The sequence below is a fragment of the Phodopus roborovskii genome, unplaced genomic scaffold (genome assembly GCF_943737965.1).
Source record: "Phodopus roborovskii unplaced genomic scaffold, PHOROB, whole genome shotgun sequence".
Classification (NCBI taxonomy): Eukaryota; Metazoa; Chordata; class Mammalia; order Rodentia; family Cricetidae; genus Phodopus; species Phodopus roborovskii.
In genome coordinates this window covers 55,930,683-55,951,236 of record NW_026126511.1, presented here as the reverse complement: position 1 = coordinate 55,951,236, position 20,554 = coordinate 55,930,683, and the positions used below count along the sequence as shown (strand labels likewise).

Here is a 20,554-nt window from a genome sequence, read left to right as displayed (position 1 = left end):
CAGGGATTGAGTTCAGGTTGTCACCAGAGATTAGTGAAGTATAAAACAGCAATAACATCAGGGAATTGATAGCAGTGTAAAGCTGTTCCCATGTGAACAGCATGTGGCAAACCAATCAGCCTACCATATGAAAACACTTTTAACCATCAATTCAGTGATGGCCCTAATGTCTTCATCAGATCCCTCCCTCAAGGCCCAGGGATGTATTCAGCAGACAACAGATTATAAGAGTTAGAGGTGGTGGATGACTCCAAGGAAACAACAGGAATGATAGATACACTTATGACCTCTCAGAGAGGCTGGGACAGAACTCATGGGACTTGTAGGGGTTCAGGTTCTGGCATTGTGAGGGGGAAGTGGGCCCTAGGGTCCCACTCCTAACCAAGAAGGTATTTGCAACTAGTAGCTGTTGGCAAATGGAAAATCAGTTTTCTCCAAGGGAGTGTCAGCGTACGCCAGGTGCCCAGGAGTAGTTGGCCACCACGAACAAACTCCATGCTTTTTTAAGTGGACCTTTTGTTCTGGCATGGTTTTTCAAAGACAGGCTTTCTCTCTGTGTGTAGTCTTGGCTGTCCTAGAATCTACTGTTACCAGGCTGTCTTCAAACTTGGAGATGTATCTCACAAGTGCTCGGATTAAAGGCATTTGCCACCATTCCTTGTCATGTTTTGACATGTTTTTGTCTTACTGGTTTCCTTATTTTTTTTGAGAAAACGAACAGGAAGTCAGGGTAGTGAGGTTAGGAGGCTCTTCAAAGAGGCAAAGGGGGGAAACATAATGAAAATATATTGTATGAAAACAGTTTTAAAAAAATAAAGGGATATGGCCCTAGATGGTAGCAGAAATAGATACTGCCACATTCTCAGCGAATTATATTTCTTCACATTTATTAACAGGATGTTCCTGTTGTGACAATGACATCTAGCATGCCAATGTAAAATAATATTGTGTAGTATGAAATTTCACAAGAATGTTTTAGTGTACTGAAAACAATTTCTTTTTATGAATTTCCTGAAAATTGTTCTTTGAAAACTTGAGTCAAATGCATGTAGGTCTTTTTCAAGTAGTAAAAGAGAGAAGTGGATGTATGGAATTTAGACACGGGTGAAAAGCACTTGGTTTAATTTTTTTATTGAGAATAAATCTCAATTTCTACCAGGTTATACTTTGTAAATGGTATCCACTAAAGTTTACACATTAGTCTTTAATCGATAATTCACCTCATTAAAAATTTTATGTTCATTATCATTCTGAAGAGCTTTAAAATGTAACGTCATATGTGTCATTAATAGGCAGTATTCAGAAACTGAGGTCTAATTCACTCATCCATTTGGCTGGGGAAGTAACCAACAGTATCAGTTGTAATCCCGCTAACAACCGCCAGGGCGAGGCGCATCTCGTAGGTCTTCACTGGAGTCCTGGAAATCCGGCACCATTACATCCGCCGAAGACGTAGGTGTAGACGAGGAACAAAAGACCCTCGTGCCTCCCTCCCCAGGCTCCGCTCAGAAGGCGTCCGGCGGGGCTCCCGGGCGAGAGTCGCTGCCCACGGGGCACGACGGGCAGGAGGGGCGAAGGGCGCGCGGTGGCCCGAGGCCCCGTCAACGTAGAGGACAGACGCCGGGCAGGCCCGGGAGCGCGCGCTCTGCCGGGCACCGACGGCCGAGCCCGCTCAGCCCGGGACCCGGGGCGCGAGCCCGCTAGGGGGCCCGCGGCTTCCGGCGGCTGCTCCTGGGCCCCCGCACCGTCGTGCGGCCCCGCGGCAACCTAGGCGCGCACGCCCTTAGCAGCCGAGCGCATGGCCGATGGCAGAGCGAGGTCGGGGTTGTCCCGGGCCAAGTTTCCCGGCCCCACGGGGTGCGGTTCTGATGGGCACCAAGTTCTCCCAACAGATCCCACAAAATGGAGGACGACGTCTCCTCCCGCCGCAGCCATGGCGGAGGTGGGGGGCCATTCCCACAGGCGAGGCAAGGTGGAAGCGCCCGCACGGCCGCCAGTGCCCTGCAGCCACGGCCCGTCCCGTCCCCTCGGCCCGCCGCAGGCACTGCGGGGCTCGGCCGTCTCCCGGGCCGTGGGGGCCTGGACAGGGGAGGACGCTGGGGCCTCGAGGCCGCGTCTGTCCTCGGACAGAGTCGCGGGGGACCGCGGCGACCGTCTGGAGGCCAAGGCCCGGTGTCCCGATCCCGGCCCCGCGGGAAGCCTCGACGGAGATCCCCCCGCCCCGAGGCCGAACCGCGATCCGTACTGCGGGCCTCGCCACTCGGGCTCCTGACCCGGGCGGACCCGGCGAGTGGGGGCGGGGCGGGGCGGGGCGGGGGCACCGAGGGAGGGAGGGAGGGAGGGCTAAGCCCGAGGCTGGCGGCAGGGGGAGGGAACGGCAGGCCCGAGGGCGTGGCGCACGTTTGACGGACAGTCTGTCCGACTACCTCACCGAGGAGGGTCCTGAAAGAAGGCCGACTGAGCCAATGGACATGCCCGAGGCGTTCCGGGCCGCCTTCGGCAGCAGCCAATGAGCGTGCGGAGGGCGGGGCGTGCCCGGGCTCCGCCGCGCCGCCGCCTCCTCTACCTCCTCCTCACCAGCGCTAAAGCCGGGACTGGACCGAGCGGAGTTGTGCGTGTCGCCGAAGGGGGGTGGGCCGGGGGAGGGGAGGTCCGCTCCGCGGAGCTGCAGCCAGAACCGGGTGAGGCTTATCCCCGCTGTCTTTCCTGTCGAGGGCCGCGGAGAGTGGGGGTGACTGGGAGCAGCGCAGCCTCGGGAGGAGGAGGCGGAGGCGGGGGCGATTGGGGAGGCGGAGATGGGTGAGGGCAGCCTCGGGAGCCTCCCACCGACCCGGGCTCAGCAGCCCGCGGCGGCCGGTGTCGCCGCTGCTGCGTCGGGCCCTCGGGGTGCGCTGGGGGCCGCGCTCATGTCCCGGGCGTCTTCGCGTGCGGCCCGAGGGCTGAGGGAGCGCGGGCGCGGCCGGGCGGGCTGGGTGAGGCGGACGCCGGGGCGGGGGGCGCGGGGGCTTGGGGCGCGGGCGTCGGCGGCCGGAGGTCGTGGGGTGTTTTCTTTTCTGTGCTGCGGGCGGGCGGGCCGGGGAGGGGCCCGTTGGTCCTCCCGCCCGGGGGCCGCACTCCCACCCTGTCTGCCTGACCAAGACCCCAAGTTTTCGAAGGCGAGGTGCGCCGCCTGAGTCTCGCCGGGTCCTCTTCGTCGCTGGTCTCCTCCCCGGCGCTGTGCTGCGCGGCTCTTGCTCCTCACGTATTGTTTGGCTGGGTCTCTAATGGCGGACGGGGAGGCAGCGCTGCCGGTCGCGGACTGCAGGGGGGGCAAACCTCGGGCCCAGGGCAACTGCTTGGGGCAAATATGGGCAATATCAGCCCAGCGCAGACAAGAACTGTTTCTTACCTGTAAATTGGTGCTGAGTTTTACTGCAATGACGGTGGCTGGTCAGATTTGTGAGGGAGTACAAGTCCCTGCTGGCGTCGGGGCAATGTTTGCCTCCTCCCCCCCCAAGCAAGCTTGATGCCCTCTGGTCCCTTCCCCAGCAGCTTGTGGCTTTCCCATAGGTTTTGGCCCCATATAAATATTTCACTCACTTGCATAGGAGTGGGCTGTTTTGCGTGGGCTGCGGGTAATAATAGAAAGGCCGAACCTCCTTGACCTCTTAGTCCCTTCTCTGCCTCCTCCTGGTGAAATAGACTTGGTGCTCCTACCAGATTGGGTGTTCATCCATTTTCCTCTCCCTTTTTTTTTTCTTATCCCAGGACCAGAAATTTCGTTCAACCCTATCTGGTACATCTTTGGGAGAAAGTGAGGAAAACAACCCCATTGTGAGTCCTTTGCTTCCAATTTGTTGCTTAATACAGAGGGCATCGTCAGGTTATAGGGGTTCAGCTATGGGACTTGGTTCTCCTGGTTGTTTTCAGGGGGAGGAGCCTTCGCTTGGGTGGCAGCTGCTCCCTGGGAGAAGGCCGAGTGATGCCTGGTGAGGCAGCTGGGAGTGGGCGCTGCTGTTTCCACCGCTGCAGACATCGCTTCTGCTGCTGCAATACCAACCTCAGCAACCAGACGACGGGCTTCTGCAGCTGCTCACGTTACCGGGGAGGAGGGGTGTTGTGAAGGAGGGCATATTTCTGGTGCCCTCTAGAGTTGCAAAGTAGGAATTAACGTTATTCCTTTTGAAGTGCATGCAACCATTTTTGCCATTTTTCTTGTCATAATGACTAATTGATCTAAGGTATTGAAAAACTAGAGAGAGAGCTGCTTAACTTTTAATGTCTGATTTAAATCGACAAAATTTGATCCTTACTGTGAATGGTTTTTTACATCTTATCTTTGGTTAAGAAAGGACACAATATCTGTTCCTTTAGCGTCTACTGTTCTACCTCTCCAAGTAGATGCTGCTCAGAGTTGTGTAGTCTTCCATTTAGTCTTTCATCTCCAGTGTTGACCAGCCTTCCATGAAGTCATTCTTTTTTTAATTGCTAAAACTTTTTATTGTGTGTGAGTACTTGATGTGTTTGTGTGGGTGCACATTCCACAGCACCAGTGTGAAGGTCAGGACAGGTTTTGGAATTGGTTCTACTCTTTGAGCTTACTGGGTTCCATGGAACCAGCTCAGGTTTGTTAGGCTTGTGCAGCAAGAACCTCTACCTACTCAGGTTTTGCCAGCCCTGTCACTTGTTTTGAGACAGGGTCTAATGTATCCCAGGTCGACCTTGAACTTTGGTTGTATAGCCTATGAGATGATTTTGAACTTGGTCCCTCTGCCTCAGCTTCTTAAGTGCTGGAATTATAGGTATGTGCCCTCTTGCCAGGGTTATGTGGTGCTGGGAATCAAACCAAGTGCTTCCTGCACCAAAGCAAGCACTCTACCAGCTGAGCTACATCTCTAGTCCACACATCTTTCTTGAGCCCAGTACAGCTTGTTTGTAATTTCTACACTTTCTGGTCAGGTTTGTTTTTTTTTTTTTTTTTTTTTTTTTTTGGAGACAGGGTTTCCTCTTTGTAGCCTTCACTGTCCTGGAACTAGCTCTGTAGACCAGGCTGGTTCGAACTCAGAGAGATCTGCCTGCCTTTGCCTCCTGAGTGTTGGGATTAAAGGTGTGCAACACCACTGCCTGCCATAATCTGTAGACTTTTAAAGATGTGTTACAAATATTGGTGCTTATGGTTTCTTTTGGTCTTTTTTATGTGTATGGGTGTTTTGCTTGCATAAAAATATGTGTGCAGCACATGTATCTGGTGTCGAAGCATGTCAAAAGAGGGTATTGGATCCTGTGGAACCAGAGATGGTTGTAAGCCACTGTGTGAGTGCTGGAGACTGGATCCACTGCAAGAGCAAGTGCTTTCCTTTAACTGCTGAGCCATCTCTCCAACCAGTGTTTAGCCTTTTTAAACGTGTATCAATTTAATACACAGGAGAATTTGATGGCATAGCTAATATTTTTCCCTTTTGAAATATTGTTTTCATTCCTAATTTACAGAGAAGTAAATGGGTATAGAAAGATAGGGAATATTTAGTAAAGCAAGGTTTGAACTGAAGCAGTGTGATGGAGCCCAACATCAGCAACTGTATTTATTATACTCATGACATCTCAAATCTGAAACTGAGTTAAAGTGATCTTTTCCTGTTTGGAAGGAGAAACAAATGCTTGAGTCTGTTGAATGAATTCTTTTTAAAAAAATAAGAGAATTCCAGGAATAGAAATAAGAGAATGCCAGGCATTAGTAACAAATGCCTTTAATCCCAGCACTCAGAAGGCAGAGACAGGCAGATCTCTGAGTTTGGGGCCAGTTATGGTCTATAGAGTGGATTCCAGGACAACCAGGGCTGTGCAGAGAAACCTGTCTTGGAAAAGATAAAGAGGTCAGGGGCACACCCACACTTAACTTACACTTATGTATTTATTTAATTTTAATTATGAGTATGGCCCAGGCTGGCCTTGAATTCACTGTGTAGCACAGGATGTCTTTGGGTTGTTCTTTCTGCCTCTCTTTCCTAGTTGGTGGTATTATCGGCATGTGCCACCATGGCCTACTTCATTTAAATATTTTTTTACTACCTCATCAGAAACAAAGCTGCTTGTATCAGAACTTTATTATTATTATTACTGTTACTATTATTTGAGACATTTTACTATATAGTCCTAGCATTCACTGTGTAGACCACACTGGCCCTGAACTCAGATTCATCGCCTTCTCAGCAGACCAAGTGCTGGGATTACAGGTGTTTGATACTATGCTTGGCTTGAATATAAACTTCTAATGACTGTAAAGCTCTTTTTAGGAATTAAGTTGTTTGGATACTACATTACAGGACCTTTCAAATGGATGATATTTATCATATTCTCATGAAAGATTGATTCATCTTCCCCGGCCCCTTTTTCTTAGGTTTATTATTATTATTTTCTTAGGTTTATTATTATTATTATTATCATTATTAATTAATTAACTTTTTGAGACAGTCTTGCTCATACCGGCCTAGAATTTGCAGCAATTCTCTCCACTTAGTCTTAGTGCTAGGGTTACAGGTGTACATCACCTGACATGGCCTGTTTGTGTCCCTCATTTGATTAGTCAGTTTTTTATCAATCACTTTGGTATTTCATAGAAGCTGACATTTCCAGCTTGCATAGATATGAGCTTGCCAGACCATAGATTTGTATAACTGGATTCATTTTGTAAGCTTTTACTCTGTTTTGCTTGTTTGAGGTACAGAAGCATACAAACAGTGCTTTGTGACAGAGTGCATCTTTGCCTGTAATAGGTTGCTCTGGTATTACTGTTATAGAAAAAATAGGGAGCCAGGGCATGTTGTCGTTCACCTTTAATCCCTGTACTCAGGAGGCAGAGGCAGGTGGATCTCTGTGAGTTTGAGGTCAGCTTCGTCTACTGAGTAAGTTCCAGGACAGCCAGGGCTATTTCACAGAGAAACCCTGTCTTGAAAAACCAAAAGGAAAAAAAAAAAATTAGGTATGAAATGCTGAAATTCTTTGTTGTCAAAAGTTGTGGCAGTTTTAATTTTGTCTCTTTATGCATTGATATGTGTCCCCATTTCATTGATACCATTAACATGTAGTTTATTGTGTTCAAGGGACTTCTTACAAGAGATCTTAGGCATATTTACTTCTGTGTGTCTTTAAGAACTGTAAGGAAAATTCAGACTATTATCCAGTCTGACTGAGTGCGAACATTATATGCTTATATGTGTGAGCTATTACAGTGGTAATGGGGTGTGTGTATGTCTGTCTTTCTCTGGAATATCTGTCATTAGGAAACAGACTCAATGCTTAGTAAATTTTAATTTTAGTTCATTAATTTTCTTCTATTACTAAGAGTATACAACAAGGATTTTAGAATTGACCATACTCAAACCTAAAAGCTGTGCAGATCACGATACATAATAATTCATAAAGTTGCTATAGAGAAAAAAACGCTGTTATATAAATGATGTTTTAAGTATGAGGTTTAGAGCAACAATTGAAGTTTATTATTTTTTGTATACCATCCAGGAAATTGTTTTACATGGTTGGAGTTGGAAATTTATATCTGTAGTAGTCCCATCTTTTTTGGCCAGTAAGAGGGGAATAACCTAAGTTCTCATGCTAGGCAAGAGCTCTACCAGTGAGCTACAACCTTAGCCTATTCTATCTTAGTTTTAAAACAACTGTCTTAATAGTTATTTATTTATTTATTTTAATTATAACAGTAGCAATAGCATCTTCACTGATGGTAAATTTGTGGTAAAAACATAGTTGATAACATTACAGTGAATTCAGTTGTGAAGAAGCCTTGTGCGGTGGCACATACCTTTAATCCCAGCACTTGGGAGGCAGAGGCAGGCGGATCTCTGTGATTTTGAGGCCAGCCTGGTCTGCAGATCGAGATCCAGGACAGCTAGCCATGGCTGTTGCACAAAGAAACTTTAATCTCGAAAAACCAAAACCAAACAAACAAATAAAAAAGGTAGTTGATCATCTCAAAGGGTGAATTATAACACACCTTTTATTTTGTTTAAAAACATAAATTTACAAATGAAGTTTAAGTAATAATAGCACTTTTGTTAAACTGTAGAATAAAATTTTTGTTACCCATTAAAAATCCCTTTTGACTTAGACAGTGAGGTAGTATCACACGGTAGTATCACAATCACATAGTGTGATTAAGTGAGGTAGTATTACACTTAATCACATGGTATGATTTGTGATTTTTTTTCATTATTTTTTTTTTTGAGATATAGTGCCCTAATTTGCTTCTCTGTTACTGTGATAAAGCACAGATTAAAAAAAAATTAGGTATAGAAAGGCTTTGTTTTACATTTCTAGGCCACGTAGTCCATCACTGAGGGAATTCAGGAGGACAGGAACTCGAGACAGGAACCTGAAAGCAGGAATGTAGAGGAATTCTGCTTGCTGCATTGTTCTCTTTCTCTGTCTCTCTCTGTCTCTCTGTCTCTCTCTCTCTTTCTCTCTCTTTTGCTTGCTGCATTGTTCTCTCTCTCTGTCTTATCTTTTCTTCTCTTGTCTTCTTATTTGGTTTTTTGAGACAGGGTTTCTCTGTGTACCTTTGGAGCTTGTCCTGGAATTCACTTTGTAGACCAGGCTAGCCTGTAACTCAGAGAGCAAGATGCCTCTGCTTCCCCAGTGCTGGGATTAAAGGCATAGGCTGCCATACCAGGTTTATTTAGTTTTATTAAACGGCCCATGTTGTGTGATATTTTGACCACATTCAGTCATTCCCAAGATTGCCAATAAAATTTGCTTTGAATCAGAGGGTGGAGATAGCTACTAGTGGACCAAATTAACCATAGAGATTTTGGAGGACTGAGGACAGAAAGACACAGGAAGTAGTAGGGTGGGGCTTAGAGAGGGTATTTCCCTTTTTGGATCAAGGAATAAGAGTGAGGGAGACAGACAGACAGACAGACAGACACACACACACACACACACACACACACACACACACACAGAGAGAGAGAGAGAGAGAGAGAGAGAGAGAGAGAGAGAGAGAGAGATATCGAGGAGCCAGAGATCACTGGCCACTTTTCTGATCATTCAGGTTCTTACCCCAATATCTGACTCCCAAGTTTTTATTGATAAAAAAATAATTAGATAAACCTTTAAGCCCAGGTCTGCCTGCCATAGACATGGTGTGTTGTTGCCCACATTGTGCTGGGCCCTCCCATATCATTCACCTGTAGTATTGTTCCCCAGACAGGGCATAGGCTAATCTGATTTGAGCAGTCTCAACTGCAACTCCCTGAGTTTACTCTGGGCTATGTCACATTGACAGTTGAAGGATATCATTATTGTCTCTGTTGTAAGTCCATTGCCAATTAGAAATAATAATTTCTTTCTTTGGCCAAGAATAAGCTTTTCTTCATGGCTATAAGTTGTTTGTATGTACATGTACGTTTGATAGTGTATACATACATGTGTGTACGTATGGAGTTCAAAGGTTGATGTTGGGTATCTTTCCCAATTGTCCTCCACCATAGGTTTTCTTTTTTCCTCTCCAGGTTTTTGAGATAAGGTTTCTTTGTAGCCATGGCTGTCTTAGAGCTCACTGTATAGACCAGGCTGGTCTTGAACTCAGACATCCACCTGCCTCTGCCTCCTAAGAGCTGGGACAAAAGGCGTGTGCCACTACTGCCTGGCTTCCACAGTAGTTTTTGAGGCAGTCTTTCACTGTTATTTTGGGTGTGGCGGTAGTTGCTTCCTATAGATATTGTGCTTAAAATTTAGTGTGTGAGATACTTAGAAAAGGTATCAATTTTGGGTGTGGCGACATAGACCTTTAATTCCAGAACTCTTGAGGCAGAGGCAGGTGGGGCTCTGTGAATTCAAGGCCAGACTGTTCTACCTGAGTTTCTGCTAGCCAAGGCTACATAGTGAGATCTTGGGTCAAAAGTAAATAAAAATAAAAACAAAAAGGCATTGTAAAGGGCCTGGAGAGATGACTCAGTGGTTAAGAGCACTTCTTGCTCTTTTAAAGAACCACACACTAAGCCATACTTTGACCCTTATACAACATACATAAATAAAAAAATCTTACCAAAAATATAACTTTGTTAGTATAATATTAAGATGGATGCTCATTAGAGTCTGTATTTGTATTTATTTAATACAAATGATTCCTAAATGTTTTGTTTTCTTTCCTTGGTAGCTACTGACCCCTTTCCCCCAACAGCAGGTAAAGGGCCTGGCTGTCCTGGAACTCACTTTGTAGACCAGGCTGGCCTTGAACTCACAGAGATCTGTGTTCCTTTGCCTCCTGAGTGCTGGGATTAAAGTCGTGCATTACCACCTCAGTAATTTTTTTTTTTTAATGTGTATGGGTGTTTTGCCTTCAAGTATGTATTGAGTGTCTTGTGTATATCTGGTATCAATAGAGACCAGAAGAAAGTGTCTGATTCTTTGGAGCTGGAGGATTACAGATGTGGTATGTAACAGTGTGGGTTCTGGGAATAGAATCTGGATCCTCTGGAAGAGTAGCCTAGTGTTATAGCTCCTGAGTCATCTCTCCAGCTCCCCTTGGTAGCTATTTTCAATAGTTTATGTTCATTTTTAATTGAAATATACTTTTGGTCTCTTTCCTGGTGTACTACTTCTGAAATTTATGAATCGCCAGAATGATGTTTATGCCAACAAGGTTTTTAGATGTTTAGAGTCCTTTGGTTTTAGAATGTAGGCGGGGCAAGGGGTTGGTAATTGGAAAGACTGAACTATAAGAAGGTTGGGATTTTTCAGTTTCAAACTGTTACCTCTCAGGAAGGGAAAGAGTTGATAGTTAACTTTATCATCAGTGTTCACAAACTTCTTTGAAAACCTAAAAGGAAAGAGAACTTTTGGTTAGATGAACTTTTAGAGAGCCCTGTAGGATTGCACCCTAGATGGGGCATGGGCTTTTTGACTCTTGGGTTCTTTTGATCTCTTCTTCTATAGACTTTAAAATGTCATTTATATAAACAGTTAAATGTAAATTCCAAATTGAATTTTATGGACACGCTTTAGCGAAGTTTGGGCCTAACTAGAGGATCTTGAGCTCCCAGTTTTAGAGCTGATTAATCAGAAACACAAGCTCAAACAAAGCTATCACTTGCAATCTGAAATGGAAGGTACATGAGTTCTCAACCTATGCCATATGATGTTGTCTGTAGATAGATGGTATCAGAGTTAAGCTGAATCAGGATATCTTGCTCAGGGAAATCTTTACTGATTTTTTAATGGAAGTATTGGAGAAACTTCAGTGTATCTTTCCCCCCCATGACTTCCACAATTCCTATAATGAAAATTTTAATTGGTGTGGCTTGCTTACAGTTTCAGAGGTTCAATGTATTATCATTGAGAGCATGGTGGCAGATGTGCTGGAGTAATAGCTGAGGGTCCTATATTTTACAGGCAGTAGGAAATTGACTGAGACACTGGGTGGTATCCTGAGCATAGAAAGCCTCAAGGCCTGTCCCCAGTGACAAATTTACTCTAACAAGGCCATACTCACTCCAACAAAGCCACACCTCCTAATAGTGCCACTCCCTATGAGTTTATGGGGAGGCCAGTTTCATTCAAATTACTTCATTGGTCACTCTGCCTCCCTCCCCCACCATGTAATTAGTTATCCTCCAGGTTTTCCCTTAAAAATTCCTGTGACAGCCAGGAGGTGGTGGCTCCCAGCACTTGGGAGACAGGAGGATCTCTGTGAGTTTGAGGCTAGCCTGGTCTACAAGAGCTAGTTCCAGGACAGCTTCCAAAGCCACAGAGAAACTGTCTTGAAACCTCCCTCCAAAAAAAAAAAAAAAAAAAATTCCTGTGACAGTGGGTGGTTGTGGTGCATGCCTTTAATTCCAGCATTTGGGAGGCAGAGCCAGGTGGATCTCTGTGAGTTCAAGGCTAGCCTGGTCTACAAAGTGAATTCCAGGACAGCTAGGGCTTTTGCATAGAAACTCTATTAAAAAAAAAATTCCTGTGATATTTAAAAAGATACTATTAATTAAAAAATTTTAAGGTTTATTTATATTTATGTGTATAAGTGTGGCTGGTTCCCTTGGAAGCCAGAAGAGGTCATTGGATCCTCTGGAACTGGAGTTACTGATAATTACCACAATGTAGGTACTGGGAATTGAAGCTAGATCTTCTGCAAGATAAAGGAAGATCGTAACTCACTAAGCCATCTCAAGCTTCTGTTTTATTATTTTTAATTATGTGTTGTGTGTATGTATGTTTGTGTCCGTGTGTATGTATGTTTATGTTTGTATGTACACAATGCCTTCAAAGGCCAGAGAAATCTCATCAGCCTGGAGCTGTTAGAGGTGGTTTTGAGCAACCTGATATGAATACTGGTTATTGAACTTATGTCATCTCTACTGAGCCACCCTCTTGTGTTGATTTAATGTGCTGGCTCACACCTCTAATCCCAGTACTTAGAAGGCTAAGGTAAGAGAATCACCAATGTTTGAAGTCAGCTTGGACTACATGTGAATTCTAGGCTAATCTGGGCAACAATTAATACCCTTTCTTAAGAAAATATAAGCAAAACAAAGTTACCTTTTGTTTTTGCTGTGGCAAAAATCAAGTTTAGGGCCTCATGCCTGTTAGGCAGGTAGGTAGGTACCCTACTAGTAAACAACATCTTCAGTCAAATTTCCCTAGAGTAAGTACTTCATCATTGAAATCATATAGTATTTTTTTTTTGTGTGTGTGGGTGTGTGTCTTTTGTTTAGCAAAAATATTTTCAGAGTTCTGTGTTGTATTTATAAAAGATTAACTCATTTTCAATGCTGAGTACTATTCTAAATATTATAAAACAACATTTTTGTTTACTTAAAAATTTGGTGGTGGACATAAATGTAAACATTGTTTCTACTTTTTGGTTCTTATGAAAATGTTCCTATGATTGTTTTTGTATTTTCCATTTGATTCTTTGCTTGTCTAGTACTGTTGGGGGATGTTTGACAGAAAGCTGTCAGACTCTTTTCCACCATGCTATAATATTTTACAATTAATTGGCATGCGAAAATCTTTAGTTTCAGGGTATTCTTGTTTGTACTGGTTACTTTACTTTAAAAAAAAAAAAAAACATTGACAGGCTAGAGAGATGATAGTTCAGTGATTAAGAGCATCAGGTTTGATTTCCCAGCTCCCACATGGAGGCTCACAACCATCTGTAACGCCTATTCTGGTCGATCCTACACCCTCTTCTGGACTCTGGGGACACCAGTCACGCACATTGCGTACAAATATACTTGGAGACAAAATACCCATACACATAAGATTAAAAAATATTTCACCCCTGTGGGCATCAGCAAAAGAATATTATCTTTCTTACTAAAGTTGATAATTTTTTTTTTTTTTTGGACTGGGTCTTGTGTAGCTTAGGCTTGTAACTTGTATAGCTTGCTGTGTAACTAAGGCTACCTCTACTTCCCAAATGCTCGGATTATAGACATGTTCCCCTTTCCTTTAACATTTTTAATTCTTATAAAAAATCCACATAGTAACCCTTCTACTGACCCTGGTGTTGGTGGCTCATGCCTTCAATCTCAGCATTCAGGAGGCAGAGACAGGTGGATCTATAGAGCTAGTTCCAAAGCAATCAAAAAACAAACAACAATTACAACAACAAAAATAGCCCTCCTGCTGGAGAGAACCCAGGGTCTAATGGAATGCTGATTAAGCATTTTATCACTGAGCTGCATGTATCCTAGCCCTATGTTTTGCCATCTCACTGTGTAGTTCTCCCAAGTCTGGAACTTGCTACATACCGGTGCATTGAAATTAAAGGTATATGTCACTCACTATATTTGGCTTAAGAGTACAGCTCAAACAAAACTTATACTGCTGGGTGGTGGTGGCAGCGGTGGCCGCAGCTCATGCCTTTGGTCCCAGTACCAGGCAGAGGCAGATGGATCTCTGTTAGTTGGAGGTCAGCTTTGTCTTGAGAGTTCCAGGACAGCCAGGGCCACACAGAGAAACCCTGTCATGAAAAAACAAAAACCCAAAACACAAAACAACAACAGCAAAAATCCCAAACAATCCTCACAAAAACAAATCTTAAAAAAAAAAAACGAAACAAAACAACAACAACCAAACATGTAAATCTAACACTTGGGAGGCAAAGGTGTGAGATGACCTCTCCCCCAAAACAAAAGCAATGCTGGAAAGTGATGGTGGTTGGTGGGATCGGGGAGGAAGGAAATGTTAGCAGTAGCTCTTCAGAAACTTTCTTTTGCTCTTGTAAAATCAGAACTAACATTAGTTCCACATATCGATCTCTTGTAGCAACCATTTAACTTTCGTTTAGATTAATCTGACCATTATAGGTGGGTCAAGTGAGATCATAGGCAGTTTGTCTTTTTTTTTTTTTTTAAGATACTCTAGTTCTGGTGCTTCTGTACTACAGCTTCAATATTTTCCCATTTTGTAGATATATTATATTTTGTTTATTCCTTGGTAGACATTTGTATCTTGGCATTTGGGACTAATACTACTATGAACATAGATGTACAAATGTAGCTTTACATTTCTACCTTCATGTCTTTGGACATATATCCAGTGGTACAATTGCTGGATCACATAGTAATTCAATGAAAAAAAAAAAATGCTTAGAGGGGCTTGGGCAGTAAGGTGGCTCAGCAGGTAAATGTACTTAACATTAAGACCTGCATGTTGAAAGGAGGGAACTGATTTCTTTGACCACTATATTGTACACACTGTATGCTTCTATGTGCACACATATCCATAGACACACACACCCATATATATGCACACTCCCGTGCACACATGCATAATACAACTGTTAAAAAATTGTTGAGGTTTCTTCATACTTTGAAATTTTTTAAAAAATTTTGAGCAGGATTTCTCGATGTAGCCCTGGCTGTCTTGTGTAGCTCAGGCTGGCCTGAAACCTGCTCAATTTGCAGAGCTGAGATTACAAATAACATGCCATCAAATTGAGATCTCTTGGTTTCATGTGCATTTGCCTAGTGACTGATAATGTTGGACCATCTTTTGATTTGGTTATTGGTTGTTTGTGTGTCTTTTGGCAGAGTGTTTTACTTAAGTATGGTGTTCAAATTTCCACTTACCTACCTACATTATTTCCATGTTGATCTTTGATTTGGAGGTATTTCCCTCTGCATTGTCTTCATTTCCTTATAATTCTTTGCACAAATACTGCAAATCTTGAGCAATTTAATATGTTGTTTTCTTCTCTGTGTTTTTGATGTCATCCAAAAAGTGAATGACAATCCAGTGGCATGAAGTTTCTCTTGTTTCCAAAAGTTTTAGTTGGCTTCTATTTAGGTCTTGATTATTTTTGAGATTTATTAATTTATTGTTCACGGTTTAAGTAACGGACTAGTTTTGTGAGTTTTTTTTCTTCAGGTTATCATTTTATTTTTGTTTTCATGTATGAAAGAAGGCATATGACCAGCTATGATTATTTTATTTAACATGATTTCCTCTAGTTCATTCATTTTCCTATAAATAGCAGAATCCCATACTTCATGCAGGAATATATTCTCTGTATCAGATATTCTTTATCCATTCATCTAGTTACTTCTCTGTTACGGACTTTTGGATCTGTCTTTGTTGTTTTTTTATGTGAGACAGGGTCTCTCTAGTCTTGGCTGTTCTTGAGTTTAATAGACAACTAATACTGGTCTCCAATTCACTGAGATCCTTTTTTCTCTACCTCTTAGAGTTGATGTTAAAGGCCTCTGCTACTAGGTCCAGCATGGATTTGTCTTTGTGAAGATTACTATAAATTGCCTGTGAAGTGTTTGCCAGAATAATATATTCAGGTAATTCTGGATTTAAAAAGGGAGTTTGGAAATGTTCCCCTTTTCATTATTTTTGGGAGAGTTTTAAGAATGGTTGTTGGTCATTTTGAAGTGTTACAGAATTCATAACTAAAGTTACCTATCCTAATTTTAATTTTTGCTGAGATGTTTCTGATTACTGACTTACTGGCTTAATCACTTTGCCTAATTTAGGTCTGCTCAGATTTCATATTCTTTGTGTGAATTTTAAGGATATTTTTCATTTCATCTTAATTTTCCAGTTTGGCATATAATGAAATTAATTGCTCATGGTAGTCTTTAAAAATTCTATTTCTGTAAGTTAATAGTTACATCCCCATTTTTAGTAATTTGGAGCTTTATTCTCTCTTCTCCAATTCTTTGCTGTGTATATATATGATATATACATATCATATATATATGTTATTTATTTGTATAGTATTTTTTTATTATTTCCTTTTATGAATTTGGTCTTAATTTTCCTCCACTTTATTTTTTCCCCTTTAAAAAATATATTTATGTATGTATGTATGTATGTATGTATGTATGTATGTATGTATGTGGTATTTTTGAGACAGGGTTTCTCTGTATTGCCTTGGAGCCTGTCCTGGAACTAGCTCTGTAGACCAGACTCACAGAGATTCACCTGCCTTTGCCTCCTGAGTGCTGGGATTAAAGGCATGTGCCACCACCGCTTTTTCACATTTTTTTTTTTTTGGTTGCTGTTTGGTCACTCTTTATTGATATAAGAGGTTTTGTTATTACTATTTTACTACACAAAGTTTCTTGTAGCCCAAGCTGTCCTCAAGCCCTCCTGCTTATAGTACATACAGTAATAGAATACTTTTATCCTTTAAACCTGAATTGTCTTTTTTCTTTTAATGACTTTATTATGTATGCAGTGTTCTGCCTGCATGCGTGCTTGCATGCCAGAAGAGGGTACCAGGTATTACAGATGGATGTGAGCCACCATGTAGTTGCTTGCTGGGAATTGAGCGTAGAACCTCTAAAGAGCAGCTATTCTTAATTTCTGAGTCATCTCTCTAGCCCACCTGGATTGTCTTTTAACAAGGGATTTAAATTAATGGGAAAATAGACGGGTAGTCACAAAAATCTCATGGTAACATAGCTTTACTTATTCTGACACCAAAGAGGTAAAATAAAGTTTAGAATGAAGATCTTCCATTACTAAAGCCCTGGGTTGATTTTATTTATTCTCATTTAGTGGGAATGATCAGGTTTCTCTGGGTATAGCCACTGTATTACCACTGTAAATCTATTAGCACTGCTGAACACTCTTGTTGTGTTGAGCTGTCGCTGTAAACTTTAGATTTCTTGCAATTAACAGTTACTCAGTTATAAATTTCCAACTATGTTTTGGAATAGTTTCTGATCATCAACTGTACATTTTTCTATTGCTATGTCTCTCTTTTCTTTTTTGTTTGGTTTTTCAAGAGAGAGTTTCTCTGTGTAGCTCTAGCTGTACTGGAAGTAGCTCTATAGGCTAAGTTGGCCTCCAGCTCAGAGATCCACCTACCTCTGCCTCTGGAGTGCTGGGATTAAAGATGTGTGCCACCATAACCTGATACAAGTGTCATCCTTCTTAAGGTTTAAAAAATGATGTATTTGAAAGATTTTCTAAAGCTTTTGATTTCTTTTTCAAGGTGGAATATTGTTTCTGTTCCTTACAAACTGCTGTTCTTTATTTTAACTGGTGCCATTTCAGTCATCTGGTCGTGTTTATAATTCTTCAAGGGTCTTCTGTTTTATCTTCATTATTGTACTCAGACTATCTCTGACTAGCCATTAGCCCTCTAGATAGTTGTTCTCAAAATTGCTTATTAAAGTCTCATGAAATTGTTTTCTTGTAGGATTCCCATAACTAATATAGACCATGACCGATTTCTTGTAGCTTTGTTACTGTTTTGTGTTGTGCTTTGGTTTTTGTTTGTTTTTAGACTAGGTTTCATTATGTAGTCCTGGGTATCCTAGAACTTTCCTCATAGACCAGGCTGGTCTCAGACTCACAGAAATTTGTCTACTTCTCTTTCCAGCATGCTGGTGTTAAAGATATGGGTGGGCCCAACCAAGCTCAGTTCTCTTACTGATTCTTTAAGCTCATAGACTTGTTGATACTCCTTCATTCTTTGTCAGTTGTTGAGAGCTATGATCCGCCCAGAGATTCTGCTGCACTGTCATGATCTCTCAGTCTTTCAGAATGGCTTTAGCATCTGCAAATGCTTTCCCAGTTGTGCTGCTCACTTCCAAAGGAATACCTCAGTTCCCAAAAAGAAGAGCTTACTGCTAGGCATCAGGTAGAGGAGGTTTCCACTTTCTCATTCCTTTCTTAGTCATGTGCTGATAACTGAGGCTTGAATGCCAAAGCCAAAAACAGCCTTTGTTTAATAATGGCTCTTCTGCCTTCTCATTATAGGTTCTGGAATTACAAGTGGGTGCTACTGCCCCTGTTTATGTCATGCTAGGGATTTGAACTCAGGATTTTGTGCATGCTAGGCAAACAGTCTACCAACTGGGCTACATCTTTATACCTCTTTCTGCTTTAAACATTTTAAATTTACAACCAGACATGATAGTTTACATCTGTAATCCTAGCCCATGGGAGGAAAAGGCAGGAGGATTTCCATAAATTCAAGATAAGCTTGTACTGCAAAGCAAGGCCCTATTTAAAACATAAAAGCCAAGCGCCTTCTCCCAATTACCTTAAAAAATGAAAATTATGTGATCCAAAATAAGAATGTGATAAACAGTGAACACATTCTCTACCCGTCACTTATGTCCTTTATCCTAGTAACTCTTTGTACTTTATGGTTTTAAGCCAGGCTTTTAAGATTTAACACAACCAGGGCCTGGGCTGATGGCTCAGATGAGAAAATAATCAGGACCTGAGTTCAAACACCCATAAGAAGCTGTGTGTGGTGATACATGCCTGTCATCCTAGCAGTGGAGAGGTAGACATAGCAGAATGTCTGAAACTCGCTAGCCACTCATTCTAGTCAAATTGGTGAGCTCCAGGTTAAGCAAGAGATTCTGTCTTAAAAATTAAGGTTGAAAGTGTTAGATGACTCAGTGATTAAGAGTGCTTGTTCTTCAGAGGATTTGAGTTTGTTCCTAGCATCCACTTTGAGCAGCTTACAACTGCCTGTAACTCCATCTCCAGGGAATCTGATGCCCTCTCTTGGCCCCTGTGGGTATCTACACACATGTGGCATGCACTCAGTACACATACACATAAATAAAAAAATATATTTTAGTAAAAAAAATAATGTAAAGAAGCCGGGTGGTGCATACCTTTAATCCCAGCATTTGGGAGACAAAGGCAGGTGAGTTCGAGACCAGCCTGGTCTACAAGTTCCAGGACAGCCTCCAAAGCCACAGAGAAACCCTGTCCAAAAAAAAAAAAAAAAAAAAAGTAAAGAGCTGTCTTAGGGTTTCTATTGCTGTGAAGAGACACTATGAACATAGCAACTGTTATATTTTTGATTGTGAACCTAGCCTTTAACAGCTGAGGCATCTCTCCAGCCTGAACATGGCAACTCTTACAAAGGAAAAACATTTAATTGGGGTGGTTTATATTCTCAGAGGTTTAGTCCATTATCATGGCAAGACATGGTGCTGGAGCTGAGAGTTCTATACCTTGATTGGCTGGCAGCAGAAGAAAACTCAGCCACTGGGTGTGGCTTGAGCATAGATGATACCTCAAAGCCTGCCTCTACAAGTGACACAATTCCTTCAACAAAGCCACATATCTTTATAGTGCCACTCCTTAAGAACTTATGAGGGCCAATTACATTCAAACTACCATAAGACCCATTGAGGAATAAATGCATGTTGACTTCTGGCCTCTGCACACATTGTATGCATGCCTATATATGTGTACACTCATGAATGTGCATACACACACAGACCAAAAATACCTGTATAGCTATTGTCTCCTGAAAATAAAATTGCCATCTATAAATCACTTCATTTTCTCCTGTCATGTCTACTTATAGTATATGCTTTCTATTCTTCCCCACTCTGCTTGGTCCACTGATGTCTTCTTCATCTCTTAAGATCTCAAAACATATGCTCAAGAACTTTGTCCTAGTATTTTTTTAAGCTCTGCCTTCTCTTTGGCTTCAGCATAGACATTATGTTAGGTATTCAGAGAATTTTAATTGGAGCTGGATGTGGTGGCTTGTGCCTATTAACCCAATACTTGAGGCTGAGTCAGGAGTATTGCCATGAATTTGGGTTATAGAGTGAGATCCTTTTCTAAAAGCAACAACAAATGAACAGAAATAGTTGAATGTAGCAGAGCAATTGGAAGGCCATGGACTCTTGAGTTTAGAAGCTTGTATATTCATACTATGTGCTTGGACAAATTAGCCTCTCTAAGTTACAGTTTTTTTTTTGAGAGAGAGAGAGAGAGAGAGGTATAAACTTTGTTATTTTTGATGGGCATAGTGGTAGATGCCTTTAATCCCAGCACTGGTGTACAAAGTGAGCCAGGGCTGTCATACAGAGAAATCCTGACTCGAAAAAACAAACAAAACAAACAAAAAATTTTTTTATATGTGGGTCTGTATCATGTATGTGGCCTGTTGTCTATGGAGACCAAAAGAAACCATCTGATTTTCTGGAACTGGAGTTACAGATGGTTGTGAACCACTATGTGGGTGCTGGGAATTGAACCTACATCCTCTGGAAAAACAGCCAATAAATTGCTGAGCTACCTCTCCAATCCCTAAGCTACAATTCTTTTCTTTTTT

General features: G+C 42.2%; 1 protein-coding gene across 1 annotated transcript in view; it reads left to right on the top strand.

Moving 5' to 3' along the window:
• The first annotated feature begins 2,782 nt into the window (after positions 1-2,782).
• Positions 2,783-20,554, top strand: part of Zmym2 (zinc finger MYM-type containing 2) — an 80,794-nt gene continuing 63,022 nt past the window's right edge. Inside the window, 2 exon segments of the mRNA XM_051195622.1 lie at positions 2,783-2,799; positions 3,748-3,813. The gene's annotated coding sequence lies outside the window, so the exon portion shown is untranslated.